The sequence below is a fragment of the Lagopus leucura genome, unplaced genomic scaffold, assembly GCF_019238085.1.
Source record: "Lagopus leucura isolate 7727_CA_CO unplaced genomic scaffold, USGS_WTPT01 Super-Scaffold_73, whole genome shotgun sequence".
Classification (NCBI taxonomy): domain Eukaryota; kingdom Metazoa; phylum Chordata; class Aves; order Galliformes; family Phasianidae; genus Lagopus; species Lagopus leucura.
The window spans coordinates 7,809,227-7,828,666 of record NW_024962252.1 but is presented as its reverse complement, the minus strand read 5'-3'; the positions used below and the strand labels follow the sequence as shown (position 1 = coordinate 7,828,666).

The following is a 19,440-nucleotide window of genomic DNA, read 5'->3' as shown; positions in this document are numbered from 1 at the left end:
ATTTTTTTCCTAACATCCAACCTGGATCTTCCTTGGTGCAACTTAAGGTCATTCCGTCTCATCCTATCGCTAGTTAGATGTGAAAAGAGCTGAGCCTCTCCAACCACAAGTTGTAGGGAGTGATAAATTCTTCCCTGAGCCTCCTCTTTTCCAGATTGAACAATCCCAGTTCCCTCAGTTGCTCCTCATAAGATTTATGCTCTAGACCCCTCGTTGCCCTTCCCTGAACCCTGAGCTCCGGGGCCTCAATGTCTTTCTTGTTGTGAGGGGCCATAACTCAACTGTAACTCAAGATGTGGCCTCAGTAGTGCTGAATACAGAGGGACGATCATTTTTCTGCTCCTCCTGGCAATGCTATTTCTGACACAAGCCAGGATGCCATTGGCCTTCTTGGCCACCTGGGCACACTACTGGCTCATGTTCAGCTCAACACTGACCAAGACTCCCACGTCAGTTTCTTCTACCCAGTCTTCCAGCCACTCTGCCCCAAACCTGTAACATTGCCTGGGGTTGTTGTGGTCAAAGCGCTGGACCCGGCACCTGGTCTTGTTGAACTTCATCCCACTGGCTTCAGGATCCCTCCATAGGGCCTTCCTATCCCCAGTGAGATCAACACTTTCTCCTAACTCAGTGTTATCTGATAACTTACTGAGGGTGCCAATAAAGATACTGAACAGAACAGGCCCCAGTACCAACCCCTGGGGAGCACTACTCATGATCAGTTGCCAGCTGGATTTAACTCCACTCACCACTGCTCTCTGGGTCCAGCCCTCCAACCAGTTCTTTACCCAACAAAGAATGTACCTGTCCAAGCCACAGGCTGCCAGCTTCTCCAGAAGAATACTATGGGAGACGGTGTCGAAGGCTTTGCTGAAGTCTAGGTAGACTACATCAACAGCCTTTCCCTCATCCACCAGGCGGGTCACTAGATCATAGGAGATTGGATTGGTCAATCAGGACCTGCATTTCATGAATCTGTGCTGGCTGGACCTGATCCCCTGGTTGTCCCTCACATGCTTTGTGATCTCCCTCAAAATGATCTGTTCCATAACTTTTCCTGGCACCGAGGTCAGGCTGACAGACCTGTAGTCCCTCAGACCTTCCTTACAACCCTTCTTGTAGATGGAAGTCACATTAGCAAGCTTTTAAGCCTCTGAGACCTGCTCAGTGCTCCTCTAAGCCCCGAGCTTGGCACTGCGATGGAGAGCCATGCCATGGCCCCACTGTCAGCAAGTGTTTGTCCGTAAGGCAGCTAGAAAATAAATGTGAAGGATTTGCAAGGGTAAATTTAAATAATTGGGTTTACTCATTTGGAAATTTTTCCTAGAGCCCAGTTTGACTTCTGCATGCTTTTAGCATGTGTATATCTTATAAGTGCCAGGAGAAATTCTCTACGCAGATCATGAAGTAGAACTTTGGATGGCCTCTCAGGGAAATGTGGGGATATTTAAAACAGGACTGAAGAATTACTCCTGTGGGGCATTGCTTTTCTGGCAGAGAGATGGCCTCCTTGGCTACTTTGATCGTTGCATCAACATGAAAAATTATTTCAGAGTCTTACTTTTAAAGCAGAGTAGACTTCAAAATTCTCAAATCTTGGATTTAGCAGAAATGTAACATTCAACAATTACATGTAAATAATATACTATCACATATTGCATATTGAGGGCTTCTTCATCCATGATTTGCACCTAAAACAAGGCACAGGTCTGTGGTCCATCCCTTGCAAGCTCAGTTCCCCAGTCCACAGACTGGGGCTGCCCTGAGAGTTTCCTTTCCATGGACAAAGATGGAGAGTTGATACCCAACCCTATCCAAGCACTTGAGCAATATTTGGGTTCCTCTGCAACAAACAGAATCTAAAATGCATAGCATGCATCACAATTGGCTTTTTCTTGCCCTGCAAAACCCTCATAAAAGAAGCTGCCCTTGAAACACTTTCAACAGAAGAAGAATGTGCTCAGCACGCAGGGGCAGCTTCAGCTGTGTGCATAAAGTCTTTCTGGAAACAGCTTTAAGGGACAGCCTTTCAGTTACTGTTAATGATTTACCTAGGATAGGTAGCTCTGTAACTCTACTACAGCTCTCAGTATGTGTAACAGAAGATAAATTATAAGCTTCAGAATCTGAGTCAGTGCAAGCTGGTAACATCTGAGAGGGTTTGCAAACCGGTTCTGGTGGTGGCTGCCGCATGTTTCTATAAATGCTGGGTTCAGTGCTGAAACCATCAACACCATGTAGGTCTACTGCAACACCATGTATCCACAGTTAAAACCACCAGCATGACTTTGGAGCTGAAACTGACTTTTTCCTCTTCTTTCAGGTTCATTGTTTTTTGTATCGCTCGTTTAATTCTTTGGTCACTCTCCAGGAGTTCCTATGGGGCATTTTGTCTCTTCCTTTTTCTGGGGGAAGGCTACACAGGGATTTTCCAGCTGTGCTCTAGTGCTGTGCAAATATGAACTTTAAAAAAATCCATCTTTTTAAAAGGTGAGAGCCTGGCATCCCTGCAAGGAGCTGTGGGAAATGATGGATGAGGATTGGAAGCCTGTTACAAATGCGGGTGGTTCTGCAACTTGATCTATTTGTTTTGTACTTAATTGTTGCTTAGCTTTAAATGAATCTAAATGCCAGAGCTGTCAATCTAGAGCAGAAATGGTGCAAAATCTGGGAATCCAACTGCAAAATTTATGTTGCTCGAGGCAACCTGCAGTCATGGTCAGAGGAAAAGGTATCCTGTCTTGCTGCTCCTACAACGCAGTTAGCTCTTTGGGTGATGTATGTGCTGCTGTCTGCTGTAAGTGTTGGCGATGCTTTCTGTGTAGAAAATGCCATCGGTGTGACAGATATTCTCTGCCAACACATTGAAATGGAAAACCTGCTGCAATCCTAATGGAAATATTCTGGGAGATTCTCAGTTGTGTTGAATGAAGGAAGAATAGATCAAATATTTTTTTTTTCTAAGCTCAGAGCTCCACCAGAACAGGACAACAGCTGTGAATCTCTTAAAGGCAGCACACATTCTCTGCCAAGTTAGAAGGCAATTATTCTTTGTAAATCTGTCTTTTTAAATTCAAGCAGATGATTGTCTCATGCATCCTTTCCCTAAGCAGGAAGGCTCTCTGAGTCCCACCTCTGGGTACCTTGAGTACTGGGTGCCCTGCTTATGAGGGGAGCTGCACCATGGGGTGATGACAATCCTGTCAGCCCCACATACCCTCGTATAACAGTGGATGTAAGGGTGTGTTTAGATTTGAAGTGTTGTAACCAAAAAAATTCCTGGCTTGTTGTACCTGACGTCTGTGCCAAAAATAAAAAATTAAGAAAAGAAAAAAAAAAAAAAGAACGTTCCTAAAAAGTGACTGTCTATCTAATAGGCAGCAAAGAGCTGTAAGGAAGGCAGGAGAATTACCTTGTTCTTATATCATGGTTGCATCAGAGTTGTGCTCACTTGGCTTGGTTACAGTCGTCCCCTAACAGCCCTGCTTTGCTACATCACCCTGTCTGAATGTCACAATGGCCCCTGCCCTTCCCAGTGACCTGCCATCACTGCTGGGCACTCAGCAGGAGCAGAGAAGCAGCACACATCTGGTGCCATTGTGTGCAACGGCTGCATTACAACATGTGGGAGTTGGGTTGTGTACAGGGCTGTAAGGAGCTCACTGTGACTTGTGTAAGGTTTGTCTTGATGTTTTGCCATTTTTTTTCCAGATAGATATAAAGTCTTTCATTCTTTGTAATGTGTTTTTTGAGGCTGTACTGATTGCACCACTACCACGGTGTGTCTTCTCTGGCTGCCATTTGGTGGATTTAGTAAGGCCCTCAAAAATCAATAAACACCATGAGAAGGGGAGAGGAATTAGCATAAATTGTCATCTCCCACGCTGAGGTGGGACCGTGTCATTATACATAATTCATTTACTCTCCGTGGTAATAAAACAAAACAGGTAATCAAGATATTTCTCCTTATCAAGCTGTCTTAAGCCCAGCAGCAGAAATGACCCAAGGGATTGGATGTGGTTTGAAACGGATCCAGCAGCAAGTTCTGGCTTGGCTGCCTGGGGGCACTAGGTAGGACTGGGGCAGCCTGGGGATAAATGACACTTGTTGCACACTTTTTCAAGTGAAAAGGTATGTTCTAGGTATTAAGAAGTATAGAAAATTCTGCTGGCACGTGGGAAAGTCCTGTTTTACCTCTACTGGCACTGTAGAAGGGACCTCTAGGGTCTTAGTCCTGCTCCTGCAGTACAACTGGCCTCAAAGCTAGGTGTTTGTCTGGGACCATTACTGCTGATACTTAAGTTCTGCAAAAACTGGGAAGAAACGCTTGGATATTGTTTTCTTAGCTCCTGAATGTGTCTTGCAGGGGTGCTCCAGGCATGGCTGGAAGTCACCTGACTTGGACAAGAGTGTCTCGTTTATCTTCCAACATCTTCAGTGCAGTGCTGGAAAGCTGAGCTGCATTTAAACCCTACAAATACGGGAAATTGTACCTGTGAATCCTCTGATAAATCACAGCAAAACAAGGCTGGAAAGATTCACCGGGGCTCATTTAATCTTTTCTCCAGCCTTAAGGCAGGTTGTGCTACTTTATCATCTCTAACCACCACTTGTCTGACCTGTTGGTAGCTTGATGGAAATGTCAATCCCCTCCAGCCATTCAGTCTGGTGGTTTAATGCCCTTACCTATAGAAATTTGTTTCCCTGTGCAGGCTCTGATTCCTACTTGCTTTAATTTAAGCTCATTGCTTCTGTTCACTGCAGGCATCCTCTTCTGCTTAAAACAACACATTACCACCTGGAGGAGGATGTTTCCCTTCCAGTTTCTCATCCTTCCAGCAGCCAGCCCCTGCTCTCAGCTTACTTCCCACCACCCTAGCCCTTCTCCCCAACTCTGCAGTCACCTTGATGGGTGTGCAGAGGTGATTTCACATTTCACGAGCTTTTCTCCTGCTTTATCTGACTTGTAACATCTGGCATTTCCACAAAAACCATGGCACTGTTGATTCTTGCTGTTGTGCAGTCCACAGCCTTTTTTTTGGCAAAGCTGTTGCAGCTGAACCCAGTCTGTGTTTGCACAGCTGACCGTCCCTGTCTGCCCGACCTGCAGCTTTACTGAGCTTCAACTTTTTCTCCAGTTCTCTTCCCCAGCTGCTCATAGCATGTATCTTCTTTTAAGCATTTTTTAAGTTCAAGGAATGGCATGGGCTTGTAGGAAAGCCTTTCACTTTGAAGGATGCTTATGCTCTTAATAAACAAAGTATAAAGGAAGTCATTGCTCTCCACTATGGAAACAGCACTTGTTTAGAGCAGTGTGCTATGACTACACCCAATAACTCCATACAGGGAATGAATGTCACCTCAAGAGAGAGGTCATAGAAATGTGAGCTGACAGAGAACAGGAGGGTTAATGAACACTGGCCATCATAAAACTGGCTTGAGATCTTTAATTAGCACAGATGATTCCAACTTGTCTTGACATCTTCTTGCCTTGTCAATCCAGGAAACCTAAAAGCATTCTAGAGATTATCCAGCCTGGCCCTCCATCCAGAACTAGCTATGAAATTGCTCCCAGGCAGCCACAGAGCTTCTGTGGCAAAGCAAAGTGTCACTGGCAGCACGGTGCTGCTGCCAAAGGTGACAGGGCAATTGTGTCAAGAGACAGCTGGGAGAGTGCAGATGCTCCTGCTTGCTTGTCCTGAATCACTGAATCAGAGAATGGCTTAAGCTGGAGGGGACCTTAAAAGTCATCTAGTTTCAACCTCCTGCTATGGGCTGGGTTGCCAACCACTAGATCAGGCTGCTCAGGATCCCATCCACCCTGGCCTTGAATGCCTCCAGGGATGGGGCACCCACAGCTTCTCTGGGCAGCCTGTGCCAGGGCCTCACTGTTTTCCGAGTGAAATGTTTTTTAATATCCAACGTAAGCCTAATTCTTTTAGTTTAAAGCCACCCCCTGTTGTTTCATCACTATTAGACTGTGTAAGAAGTCAGTCACCCTTCTGCTTGTAAGTTCCTTTTAAGGACTGAAAGGCTGCAATGAAGTCTCAGAGCCTTCTCCTCTACAAGTTGAATGAACCCAACTTCCTCAACCTTTCTTCGTAAGAGAGGTTCTTCAGCCCTTTGATTGTCTTCCTGGCCCTCCTCTGGACCATCTCCAACAGCTCTGCATCTGGGGGCCCCAGACCTGGATTGCAGTACTCCAGATGGGGCCCACCAAGGACAATCCCCTCCCTCTCCCCCTTGGCCACTCCTCTTTTAGTGCAGCCCAGGGCACTGTTGGCTTTCTGGGATGCAAGAGCACACAGCTTTTCATCCATTAGGACCTCAAGTCCTTCTTTACAAGGCTGTTCTCTCTGAGTTCCTCTCCCAGTCTGTACTTCTATTTGGGATTGCTTTGACACAGGTGCAACACCTTGCGCTTGGCCTTGTTAAACCTCATTAGATTCTCATCTTATTACTCCTGGTGTAACTTCTATTCATTGCCCCTTTCCTTCTCCATGAGGTTCATCTGTCCTATTTGTGGCTACTCTTGAGTACTGGAATGCTCTGATGATGTCCCCCTGAGCCTTCTCCTGTGTGAAAATATCCAACTTACAGAATCACAGGATTGTAGGGGCTGGAAGGCACCTCTGGAGGTCACCTAGCCCAACCCCTTGCTAAAGCAGGTTTCCTACAGTAGGTCACACAGGAAAGCATCCATTCTTGAATGTCTCAAACCTCTGTGTTTGCTTGCTGGTGGCTCAGGGTTTCAAACTTCCCAAGCAAAATACAGGATAGAAATATAAGTACTTTGAAAAGGCCTGTGCTCTCAAGTAACACATGAATTCCAGCATATGGAGCTTTAAGAAAGCCCAAACACAACAAGTTTGTGAAACAGATTTTGTTGGGACAGTTGTAACACAGTAGATGTGATAACAGAGGATAGGAGGTGAGGACACTTAAAGCAGTGTCACAACACGTCATGGCAAGGCACTGGCACAGACAGCCCAGGGGGGTAGTGAAGTCACCATCCCTGGAGGTGTTCAAGAAACATGTAGATGTTGCACTGAGGGAAGTGGTCTAGAACAGTCACAGACATGAGTGGACTAGACGATCTTAGCGGTCTTTTCCAACCTTACTGATTCTATGATTCCATCATTCTATGATAACAAAATATTTCGGAAAATATCACTTCCCATTTGCAGCTGGAGCATGAATGCTAACCTGAAATAATTCCAGTCATGTCAATGCTTTCTATATTAAGAGGTGCTATTTTTGACTTCTGCTTGTTCCTTCCATCCAAATGCAGGGTCTGCCTTTACTCCCTGAGCTGGATCTGTCCCTGAGGAGCTCTGCAGAAGGCTCTGCTGTGCTGCCGAGTGTGAATTTGACCTACTGTGCTTGGCCGTCCTACTAATACGTCTGTCTTGGGTCCAAGTGTTCTCCCCATTTGTGCTATAATTATCCTAAAACTAGATTTTTCTAAATTCCATTCCCTCATAGCTTTTTATAGTTCTGGGATTTAATTATTCAGAGCCATGGAAGTTCTCAGCAGTGCTTTTTCCTGGCATTTATGGGGAGAGTGCATTTGTCTAATGCAGTGCACTTCAGGCAGAGACGAAGGAATGGCTTAGCGTTCAACATGCTGTGTTTGGTGCGTTCTTCTCTGAGAGCATCTTGTTGAATCTTTGGGTGGCACTGGTGGTCTCTGTGCCCAGTAATGGTTGCGTCTACTCCTTGCTGTTCGTGTCCTTTACCATCACTGAGATGGGAATGAAGTAAAGCAGGGCTGCAGGGGAGGACGGGGAAGATCAGCAATGCTAGTGGGTGGCAGGGGGCTCCCAGCAGGACCCGCTCCCCTGCACATGGCTTTGCAGAAGCAGTGCAGCAGCAGCAGATGAGGCTGAGCCTCTCCTGCCTCCCACATCCTGCTCTGGTGAGAGCAGCGTGTGTACTTTAATTAGCGATGATACATGAGGGAGACAGGAGATGAAGCAACATTCAAATTAAGTAGCTGCAGAGCTGGTGAGAAGGCAAATAAGAGCTCCCATACCTGGGGGATTATTTTTAGTCATGGCCAGCCCCATGCTCTCCCCAGGCATTTGCCCAGCTGGGGGTGTCAGGGCATACTCTTGCCCCATCACTGCACACACCCCTGCTTGTGCCACGAGGGTGTGACTTGCAGCATTGCACTTGTGTCCTGTGTTCTCTGTATGACAGTTTTGCTTGCTTTTGTAAATGATGGAGTATTTAAGCATTGGGTAACGGCTGCAATATGGCTTAAAGTGTGTTTCAAATGGGTAAACACCAATTATTCACATCCCCTTTGCTGTGATGTCACTAAAGGCTGTTCCCAACAGAAGCCCAAGGCAATGCCACGTTGATTTGTACTGCTGGTGGGAGGGCATGTCTGCGAGGCAGACATGTGCTCTGTGCAAAGTTAATCACCCAGCGCTGCAGTGCTTTATGCAGAAGGTGACCCTGGGCAGCACTTGTTAGGAACTCATCTGGTGACCTTTATTACTTTTTAATCTGCCAGCAAGAGGGAGCAGAAAAGATTACTTTGAAGGTCTCTACTGGAATTAACACAGCTCAGATCCTCCAGCTTGGGACAAGCAAGCAGACTTGTTAAACTTGCTGGAGTATCACTTTAATGCTCAGGTCGGCAGAACTGGGACATCCATGTGATGACATGGAGGATCTGGTGATGATTTAAATGTGCAGTCAGTGCCCTTATTTAATTATTAGCGGGCACTTGTCAAACACCCAACAATGTGATTGTCCTATATAAGTATTTTCTCCAGGCATAAAACATCTTTTTAAAACAAAAATTACTTTTTTCTTTTTGAAAAAAGTTATTAATTAATACTTTTATTGTCCTCCCCTGTGATTTGCTTTCCCTTAATTACCAACAGGAGCAATACAAGAGCACTCCATTGCTGGTGCCAAAATTAACCTGACTTCCTCCACATTGCAGTGAATGATTCACATGGATTTGCCTTTAGATATGGACCCCAATTCCATGAGAAATGGCACTTTGCTGTGAACCTCTGATCTGGGGGTGGATCTGTGCAGCTGGGAGAAAGGTTTCCAAAAGCAGTAGCTCTCTGGGCGAGAGATGCAGCCCATCATCCTGCCACTGCCCTGCTGGCTCTGGGCAGCATCCCAGCACACACAGCATGGCACAGAACTGAAATAGCATCTTGTTGGCTCAAACATACCAGAAATCACTGCCGGGTTTCCTCCTCATCCTCTTGCTCAGCAACATAAAAAAAAAAAAGCAGTTTCAGCAAAACTGGAAGTCACAGTGGGGAAACATCAGTTTTACTATATTATTATTTACTGTCCTGATTGAATTAAAATGCTTTGTTTTGTTTTGCTTTTTTTTTTTTTTTCACAGCTGTTTAATGCTGGCCTAAATCATTGATTTCCATTTAGATACACCGGTATTCTTCATGGTTAATTGCTGGCTTTTTTGTTTTCCCGAAACAAAGAAAATAAACAAGCAAGTTATTTTCTGCTGTGTAGAAATGCTCAGCTTTTCTTACTCTTTCCACCTCTCTCAATGAAAGTTTGATGTTTTGGACCACCAACACTAAGTAAATTCCGTTACATCTCCTGTCAATGAGTCCTGATGTGGGCGCTGAAACAGGTACTGTTTCCTGCGCATGCACCCATGAGAGAGCTATGCTCTGGTAGGTGCAGCTGGAAATAAGCACACACGGGCGATGGAGCAGAGGAAATTCTGTTGTTTCTTTTCAGTAGGTGTAGTTAAGACACCACCATCCCACCTCCCTCGCTTTGTTTGATGGCACATCTCAGCGTGACCAAGCACTGCAGTGCCAAACTAACATAAAGCACCACAGAGAAAAACTGTGCTTTTACATTTTCCCTATTTAGCAGGTTTTACCCATTCTGTGCAAGAAGCCTTTGTATTAATACCTTATCTGAAGCATCTAACTTTAGTGTCTAGCATAGCAACTGCAGCCTTGGAGGCAAAATGAAGTCCTTTTCAGATTCCCGTGTAAAAGACTGGTAGACAACAGTCGATGAAATGAAAATGTGCTGTTTTAATTCGTAAGCTCTTCCCCTCTATTTTTTTTTTTCTGTTTTCTCACTCAGTCCTTCTGCTAGCTGAGAGGAAGATCACACAGCCAGATGTCTTTTTTATTGTTTAATCGTTGCTCTCTCTGACTTAAAGAAGACACCAAGTGTTCTTATATGCATAAATGTGCCTGATGCCTTGGCTGTCCGTATGCTAAGTCACACGTAGGCACTGTGGCTATCTCCAGAGCAACTTTAATACAGCTGTAGGTAGGAAAGTCTGCTTTCGTCTTAGTACAGCTGTACAGCTTACATCTGCTGTTCCCAGCCTCACTGCTGGTCATCACGGCTCTCACTATTCATTTTTCTTCAGAGGAGAGGAAAGCAACTAAAACAAACTCTTGCTAAGGAGAAGAAGAGCAATGACACAGTGATGGAATATTGCAACTATTTTTTCTTTCACACTGATGGAGTATTGTAACTGGTTTTTCTTTTGCATCTATCTGCTTTTACTGGCACAGCAGCAGGCATAGCAAGTATGTTGGAGAGGAAAAACCATGCAAAAACTCCATTACATATTGTGATGTAACTACATTTTTTCTGAACTTGCAGTTGTTCCGTATTACATCATTCAAACCAGACAAAGAAACTCTTAAGGGCATGGCAAATATCACCATCTCATCTCTCCTCACCCTTCAAGGTCTTGAAAACAGGCCAGGAAGATACTGCAGAGAACAAGCTTCCTTTAGCAGTGGAACACACTATAAAATCTGACCTGCTCTTTTCCACCTTCAGATTCTGTAATCCAGATGACTGGCAAAGCCCCTTGCCTATTTACTTTGGTAGTACATTAAATACTGGCTCTGCCTATCAAAGCAATTCTCTTGCCTACAGATGGCATTTCTCAAGCAGCCCAGGCTGGGAATGCAGTGGAAAGGAGCACTGATGGATGAGACTGATGCCTGCAACAACCTGAGCCCCAGCATCTGGTAGCAAAAATTGTGAGGCTCAATAGATGGGCCCTGTTTGCAGTGGAAGCAAATCCTGGCTCTTGTAGCTCCCATCTGGCCTGAAAATGGTTGGAACAGTCAGCTGCCTTCAGAGAAGGAGCTCTGATAATCACAATTATCAGGAGATCCAGAGGGAAGGATCTTGAAATCCTTGACAGCAGTTTCCTCTGATAGTTTTTGGGTAGAAGTAAGAGGAGTTGAAATCCCCAGAAACATATAGGGCTCCAGGTCTGATGAACTGCTCAAAAAAGGTAAATATTGCTTTAACACCTACCCAGAATCAATCACACCAAACCCAGCAAGGCGGGTAATAGCTGGAGATTAGCAATAGCCTTAATGCTACCACCAGAGCTCATGTTATTATGGCAGATATTTAAAGAATAGCAGTGTGCCACACATCTCGACTTTCGTCTCCACCTAATCCCTTGGTGATTAAGCACTGGACAGCAGAAGGAATTTTGCATGGTAATTTCAGATTCAGCAGAGCTGGAATCATCCAGATGAATCTAATTCAATCCCTCATTGTTTGTCTTCTGATTATAGAAACAGAATGAAAAGCAGAAAGAAAATCAACTGAAAGGTGAGATGCCAAAGCAGCCATGGCACCATGGTTGGTAAAGACCCGCACTAGGTGAGTGCAGGGTCTTTAATCCAATCTACTAGATTGGCTTAATAAACAAGGAGAAATGGTTTTAAACTAAAAGAGAGATTTTGACTGGATAGAAAGGAAGAAGTTTTTTACAGTAAGGGTGATGAGGCACTGGCACAGGCTGCCCAGAGAGGTGGTGTTGCATTGCCTCTCCAGGGGTGGATGCCCCATCCCTGGAGACACCCAAGGTCAGGCTGGATGGGGCTCTGAGCACCTGGTGGAGCTGTCAGCATCCCTGTTCGTTGCAGGGGAGTTGGACCAGATGGCCTTTAAATGTTCCTTCCAACTCAAATGATTTTATGATTCTAACATAAAACATTAAACAAAGAACTTCATGTAAGGCAGACACATCCAATGGGCCCAGTCTTGCATAACAGGACATGAAATTCTTACGTAAGTGGGCTCAAGTATGTTTAAGCATTGATGGGAGAAACCGACTATGAACACACTAACTTTAATTTCCAAACACAGAGTTTGCTGTCCATGTATGAGGGTTTGCAGCTTCTCCTCATCACACAGGGAGCTGTGTGCAGCCAGCAGCTCTGGGAGGCTTTCCTTCCTTCCCTGGTGTTTCCCAGGAGACTGTTGTCAGTCAGATATTGCTCCATATCAGGAATTAGTGCTTAACATCCTCCAAAGTCTTGGTGATGACTGTTTGACTAACATCTTGTTTCTGGTGACAGCTGGAAGGCTGCAATCATTGAAAAAAAGAAGTTGAGTATAAAAGAGAAATGCCTCATTTGGTTCTTGCTATGTGTTCCCCAATAACATCTGAAAGCAAAATTATTTCAAGTATTTCTGCAGTTAATCACAGGTTAATATACTGAATACTAGAGGGATCAAAGAGAGGAAGTGACTTTTGTTGAACTGCGCAGCCACGGGTGCTTCTCGAAGTAGTTACCTACTGACAGCAAAATGCCCTGGGTCTCCCAGCATGGAGAGCTCCTGACTGAAACATCCTAGCGCTCTGCCACGTGAGTTCAGAGCCACATCTATCAGCACGCATCTCCATTCTCAGCACCCCATGGATCAGCCCAAGTGTGCTCACAGTCCCCGAGCCCCAGAGGTGTGCCCTGACAGCCAGAAGGGCCAATTGTATCCCAGGCTACACCGGGCCCAGAACTGCCACTGGGCAAGGGAAGGGGTTGTCTCGCTCTGCTCTGTGCTGTGTGGCCTCACCTCCTGCACTGTGCACAGGCTGAGGGCCACGGTGTAAGAGGGACATAAAGCTATGAGAGAGCATCCAAAGGAGGGCTGTGAGGATGGGGCTGACGGTGAGGCTTGACGCCAAGCACACCGGGTGAGGGGCTGTGCGACTGCCTGCCCCATGTGAGCCACAGCCCCAGCACCTGGCAGCACTCACCCAGGGTGTGCAGGGAAACCGAGGGGATTACTCATGTGTAACCACCCCCCGCGAGGAGGAGCGGGCTGCAGGCGTGTGAAGTTGGCAGTGACAGTGGTTGCATACAGTTTTCCATTCTGTGTTCCTGTTCGAGTTGCTTCTAGTTTTAACAGTGCAGGTTTGCCAGTTTCCCAGCTTGTTTTTGCCTTGGGCTGACTTTTTTTTTAATATATGTATTATTTTTTAAGTTGGCAAAATGGTTTAACTACTCTGAAAGGGGCTGGAGAAAGTGGTTATTGCTGAGTAACACTTTCAGCTTTGCATCAATAGTTTCAGTGTATTCCATCTTTGCAATTGAGGTGAAAGGTGGCTTTTTTTTTTTTTTTTAATTTTCTGTCCTCACAGAAATCTGCAGACCAGGTATAGAGATAAGCTTTGAAAATCTGCAGCTTGGAGGCAGTGGGCTTTTTGTGCCTTCCAAGGTTTGTTGCTGAAATCTCTCAATATCTTTTTTTTTTTCCTGGTGTGGCCCTGATTGCAGCTCTGCTCGGTTCTTATCTCGTGCCCGCACTGAATATGCTCGCCTGCGCTCCTACAAGGGAAGGCAGAGTGAAAGCTGCCGATAAGGCACAACGGGAACGGCGTTCAATTCTCCATACGTTCCTGACTCGAAAGTGTACCGGGCAGGAGATGAGGGAAAAACAGAAATCCTAAAGGAAGGATTCATTCCCCCGTGCGCTCTGCAGGCCGTAGCTATGAAGAAGGCTTCCCATGACCTCTCTCGAGAAGCAGCTTAGCACCGAGCCCTCAATCCCCTCCATTTTGTGGCGGGGTGCGCCGTGAAGGCAGCTGTCCCCGGCCAGCGGCACCGCACCCGTAGGGATCCACCTGCCCGGCACCGTGTGACACGGCTGGGACGGGGAGGGGGGGACGCGCTGGCTGCGGCGGCAGAACTCGTTGTAGGGCCTGCGGCAGAGCGCTTCCTTGTTCGCACTGGGGTTAAAAGTAAAAAAAAAAAAAAAAGGAAAAAAAAACAAAAAATAGATTAAAAAAATAATTAAAAAAAGAGAATTACAAAAATAGAAAAACAGAGAGATAAACTTTTCCCCGCCGCCCCGCACTTCCTGCCCCGCGGCGGCCGGGCGATACCAAGTGGCGGCGGGCGGGCGGGCGGCCCCGGCGGGGCGCGGCGCTGCGCAGGGCTGCGGGGTACTGCCGCGCTCCGCCCCCCGGCGCCGCCGCTGCCCCGCGGGGAAGTTGCGCTCCTTGCCTCGCTTTCCCGCTCGCTCCCTCGGCGGCGGCTCCTTCCTCCCCCTCCCTCCAATGCGCCTCCCGCTCATTTCCTCTTTTCCTCCCCGCTCGCCGCCGCTCCGCAGGCGTGCGGCTCGCCCGGGCTCCGCCGCGGAGTTGTAGCTGCCGGGAGGCCGCCGCGGGACCGCTCCGCAGCCGGGTGAGGGGCGCGGGCTGCGGGCGGGACGGGGGGCGACGGGGGCAGCGCCGGGGATGCGCGGCCGCCGCCGGCCGTGGCGCTGCGTTTTCGGTGCGCGGTGCCGAGCGCCGTGCGGTTGCTGGGAAGGACGGACGCGGGGATCCGCGCGTTCCGCGTGCGGATCTTAGACCCGGCGAAGTTCGCGCCGCACGAGTCAGTCGGCTCCCTAAAATCTTACTTCCTACTGCCGCCTCCCGAACCGGCCCTGGCGGAACGCCGTTGCTGAACGACTCCGCTTCGGTTGCCTCCCCGCCCCCTTCCCCCCCCCGGAGCCGGGGGCAGCGGCCGATGTTCGCGCGGTGCCCCGCGCCGGCTTTGCGGGCGCTCCGGGAAGCGGAGGGAGCAGCGACCGCAGCGGGCGGGGGCTCACGGGCGGACTGCCGGGCGGGGAAGTTTCGGCTCAGTTTGGGAGAAGGCGGCTGGGTAGTTTGTGTGCGTATGAGAAAACGCCGGTTTTATTTCCGCAGGAATATTGCTAGGCGAGTGGTGGAGCCGAAGGCTGTACTGTAGTCCCATTCACAAATGTAAATGTGGCAGAGAGACGGAGTTTTCTTTGCGGGGAAAACAAACGGAGGAGGCAATTGTTCCGTCCCCGACGCGTTTTCTCAATGGGAGCCGTTTTGTTGTGGCTGTGGGTACGAACGCTCCCGGCGCCTCTCGGCACAGCCCGGCGGGCGTTCGGGCAGCAGCCGCCCTGGGTGGGTCCCGCGGCATCGCGCGGTGCCGAGGATGCTGCGTGTGCCCACGCACGGGGACCGCATCGCCGCCGGTGCTGAACCCCGGGGCCCTTCCCTTCTCCGCACGCGAGCGGATCGCACAGTAGCTGCGTGCCTCGGCTGTCATCTGGTGCGGTGAGGCTCGCGGAAAGGCAGTCTGCGCGCATCTTTGCCTACGCGAGATGGGGAGATGCCAGCCGGCAGCGCTGCCTCTCGACCACACCTGCTTTCTTCTGGTCTTCGCTTCTTGCCTACAGTGTAATGGTTTTGTCTGGCTTAAAGTGTAGGAAACTGTGTAGTGGAGGAAAAAAAAACGAACCGCTTGCTGCTCTCGAATGGATGTCGCAATGCTGGCAGCAGTGTTAGTCTGCTGTCAGCTACCCTGGCAAAAAAAAGCGCTTTTTGTTGGCGTGGCTTCATCTTCTTGGGGAGCAGTGCTGGGTGGGGAGAGCTGTGCCAGCTGCAGGGGCTCTCTGTTACAGCTGGGTGCAGGGCTGGCACCGGGTTCAAGAGACAGGCACAGACCGCTGGTTCAGGCTGATGTAGCCTGAGCAACAGTCAGCTCGGGGACTGTGACTGCAGAAGAAAAAAAACACAAAAACAAAACCCAAAGAAATCCAACTTGATCTGTGATTCAGAATGGTTGTGATTAAAAAATATTTGTGCAGCATCATTTACTGTATTTTTGAAGTTGCGCGATACTTTCTGATGTATTGATTACCTTGATTTGACAGGGATGAGAATGCTGGTAAACCAAGTGGCAGTTGAGTTAGAATTCTACTGTAGGGATTTTTTCTTGCTCTCAGTGACACGAGACTGTAAGGATTGAGACTGTGCTCTGTGTGTGTGTGTGAGATGCGCTGATGCTCGTGGGAAGGGGATCTCTCTCTTGCGGAGCTGCTGCTCCTTCATTCAAACCTGACTCCTAGGTCGGCTTCAGTAACAAATGCCAACAATTTCCAGCAAGTGGAACAAAAACTGACTATTTTTCCTGAAATGTTCTCTTTCCCTTGTTCCTGGTGTGCTTCCCATAGTGGTTGTACATGGGATTGGTTTCTTTGTTCACTGTATGTTAGGAAACAGTTGCAGTGCCCAAGTTGAGTACCTTCATGAGGCTTAACTCAGAGCGAAGCTGCTTTCTGTTGGCAAGGGGTAGCCCATGCTGGCTGCATCACTGCATCATGTGGAATCCCACGCTATGAGTTTTGGGAGGCTTTGCTCTTGCAAAATGCTTGGGGTTTAGCTTTAATGAGCAGAAAATGTTTTAAATCAATGCCTGAAATTTCCATCGTTCCAATAATCCTCTGCCATCCCAGAGAGTATAAGGAGTGCAAACAATTATCTCCACTTTATCAGCCTTCTGGTGAGTAAAAGCTGTCACGGGTTGGTTGTACTTTGCTAATCTGCTAATTAACCCATTGATTTCTACATTGCCTGACTTTTCCGTATAAATATCTGCCTGTTGTCACACTCCAGAGGCAGTGATCCCATGAGCCTTAAATGGTGGGACTGCATTCTCCATGAAGGAGCTCCAGGTTCTTTTAGCAGCTGGGAGTGTGAATTCTTCAGCTGAACCTTCTGGAAACGGTTCTTTTCTGGAAGTCCAGTGCAAATGGCTGGATATATAATAGGATGGGCTGCACAATGAATGATGCACTCCCTTGCACTGTCCGTGCTGCAATTAGGAGGCAGGAGCCAGGAGGCTGCATCCAACTTGTAATGTGAGAGATACTGCATGTCTCCTGGGCTGCACAGCACAAAATGTGCCGCTGACAGTAAAAGATGCTGCTTATAATTAGGGGGTTTATAGGGACTTGCGAATAACCAGTGCAGAAGTAACGGCAAATGGTTCTTTGTGCTGTTCCAGCATTGCTTGTTCTGTAGGTGTGTTTCTCTTTAAAGTCAAAGAAAGAAGCAAGGAGTTTAAAGATTTTGTGTTAGTTGAGTTCTGTAGAAACTGACATTGGCAACATTCGGTGCAAAAGATACCCTCTACAACCCGATCAGCTTTTCTCTTCACTTGCACGCTTAAACATTTTTCCTGATGACTGAACTACCTGTATAGAGCAACACGGTCTACTTGATATCTGTCTGGCAAAAAAGCAGGACGACAACCTAGGCATAGCTATAGTTACGTACAGCTAACACACCGTCCTTTGAGACCTGCCAGTTTTGTTGATGACTTCTACAGACACGATTTTAGGAGGCCATCTTTTCTTTTCTGCCTAGACTTTCGTAAGGAAATAAATGCACTTTATGCAACTGAGAGAAAAAAATGATGTCTGCTAGGATTTCAGTGGCTGTGATCTTAACCTCATCAGAAAGGTGTCTGGCTGATGGTAAACCTTCAAAACTCCAGCTGGATTAGAAAGCACTGGGTTTGGCTGGCAGGGACAGCTGGAGACCTCAAGGGCGGGAGGCCAAGTCCCAAAAGGCTGCTTTGGCCTCAGAGATGCTCACTAGAAGCAAGGCATACTGAAATCCTGATGCTTGTGCCAGGAGGATTGGCTAAGCTGAAGCAGCTGGTTTTGCAATTAAACTGAATTTCTGTTTCAGACAATGTGTTTATCATAAGGAATTAACCGGCATGCTAGTCAGAGTAGCAGAGGTGTTTGTTTCCAATTCTGCAGCCATGCAGCATGCCAGCATTGGGAACGTGCTTCCCACAAGTGGAAGTGCAGGAAGCATCTCACAGAGAGCAGTGGAGTAAAAGGGATGGTGTGTGTGCACTTGTGTGTGCTGGTGTGCAAATACCAAACTTGTGTTTTGAAGGAATTATGAACCTTGCTCCTGGCTGTGATCATAGAATCAGTCATTAAAGTGAAAAAGACCACTAAGATCATGTTGTCCAAATACAAACCCATCTCCACTCTGCCCGCTGACCACATCCCTCCGTGCCACATCTCCTTGTTCTTTGAACACCTCCAGTGACAGTGACCCCACAGCCTCCCTGGGCAGCCTGTGCCAGTGCCCCATCAGTTTTTATGAGAAGAAATGTTTCCTAATATCCAACCTGAACCACCTCTAACACAACATGAGGCCATTCCCTCTCATCCTGTCACTGTTACCTGGGTGAAGAGGCTGACCCCCACCTCACCACAATCTCCTTTCAGGGGGTGATGGATAGTGTACAGCTTGGGCATGGGCTTGGGAAACAGATCTTTCTGATGCTTGGGAATTGGCACGTGGCTCCTACAACATCATTTTGCATAGGTGAAGGTGGCTGTGGTGGGAGGTAAAAAAAAAACAAACAGAAAAAGCCTTCTGGTGGCCGTGCCTTCTGTGTTTCTAATTCACCTCTCTGAATGTGCCTTGTGCAGAATGGATGCTTTTTGCTGTGCTGAGGTAGTAGGATTTTTTCTAGGTTTCTCTAAAGGGCACTGTGAGCAGGATTCTCTCTTCTTGGCAGCTCTTCTGTTGTGTGAAGGGAGAGAGCTTGCTGCTACTGATCCTGCTGTGTTCGCTGCTGTCAGAGCAGTTAGCACTGGTGGGGCAGTGTTTGCCTTTCCCCTTTATCCAGGCTTTTTTTAAACAAGTAAATAGTTTCTCAGAGAGTATCATTTTGCATTTCTTAGAACAAAGCTTCTCAAGGGGCAAGGGCAGCAGTCTGCAAGCTGGCAGCAGGGGTGAGCAGGGAGGATGCTGGGTGTGCATCTCCAGCAGCATGGAGCTCATTTATTAAACTGAGTGATTGAAAGCAAACATACAGAAAGCAAGAGTACTTCATGGTGCTTAGGAAAGGGCCTCGGAGCAACATCTGTTAAGTCTATTAGAAGACACTGGAAAAACCTTTATTCCCTCCACCAGAGCTGAAGAGAGCACTGCAACTTAAAACTTTGGCTTGGAAGCAGCTGCCTGGAAAGAGCTGTGGCTCACTGCATTGTGGCTGCTGCATCTCAAAACGCTCCCAAAGCGCAGCCCTGAGCAAGCTCCTGCTGCTGCCTCTTTTGCTCCTGCTGTTGCCTCCAGCTTGCAGAGCAAGTGTCTTCTGAAATTATTCGTCCGTTTTGTGTCACTGCTTGGTTTAATTTCCTCTTGCTGCTTTTTGTCCTTCTAATGCTCTTGTGAAGAGATGGCTACAGTTACTGTACAGTAGAGAGAAGAAAGTGGAATCAGCATAAAAGCTCTCAGTGATTAGGCACTGCTTTGATTTCCACTGCACTGAGCTGTATTGTTTTTGAGCTGAAGTGTGTGGGGTTTGTGGTTGG

General features: G+C 47.5%; 1 protein-coding gene across 2 annotated transcripts in view; it reads left to right on the top strand.

Annotated features, from left to right (window-relative positions):
- Nucleotides 1–14,283: 14,283 nt before the first annotated feature.
- HPCAL1 (hippocalcin like 1) overlaps nucleotides 14,284–19,440 on the top strand; it is a 51,765-nt gene continuing 46,608 nt past the window's right edge. For both annotated transcript variants that reach the window (XM_042891645.1, XM_042891652.1), the window contains exon 1: nucleotides 14,284–14,477. The gene's annotated coding sequence lies outside the window, so the exon portion shown is untranslated. The remainder of the gene's footprint in view (nucleotides 14,478–19,440) is intronic.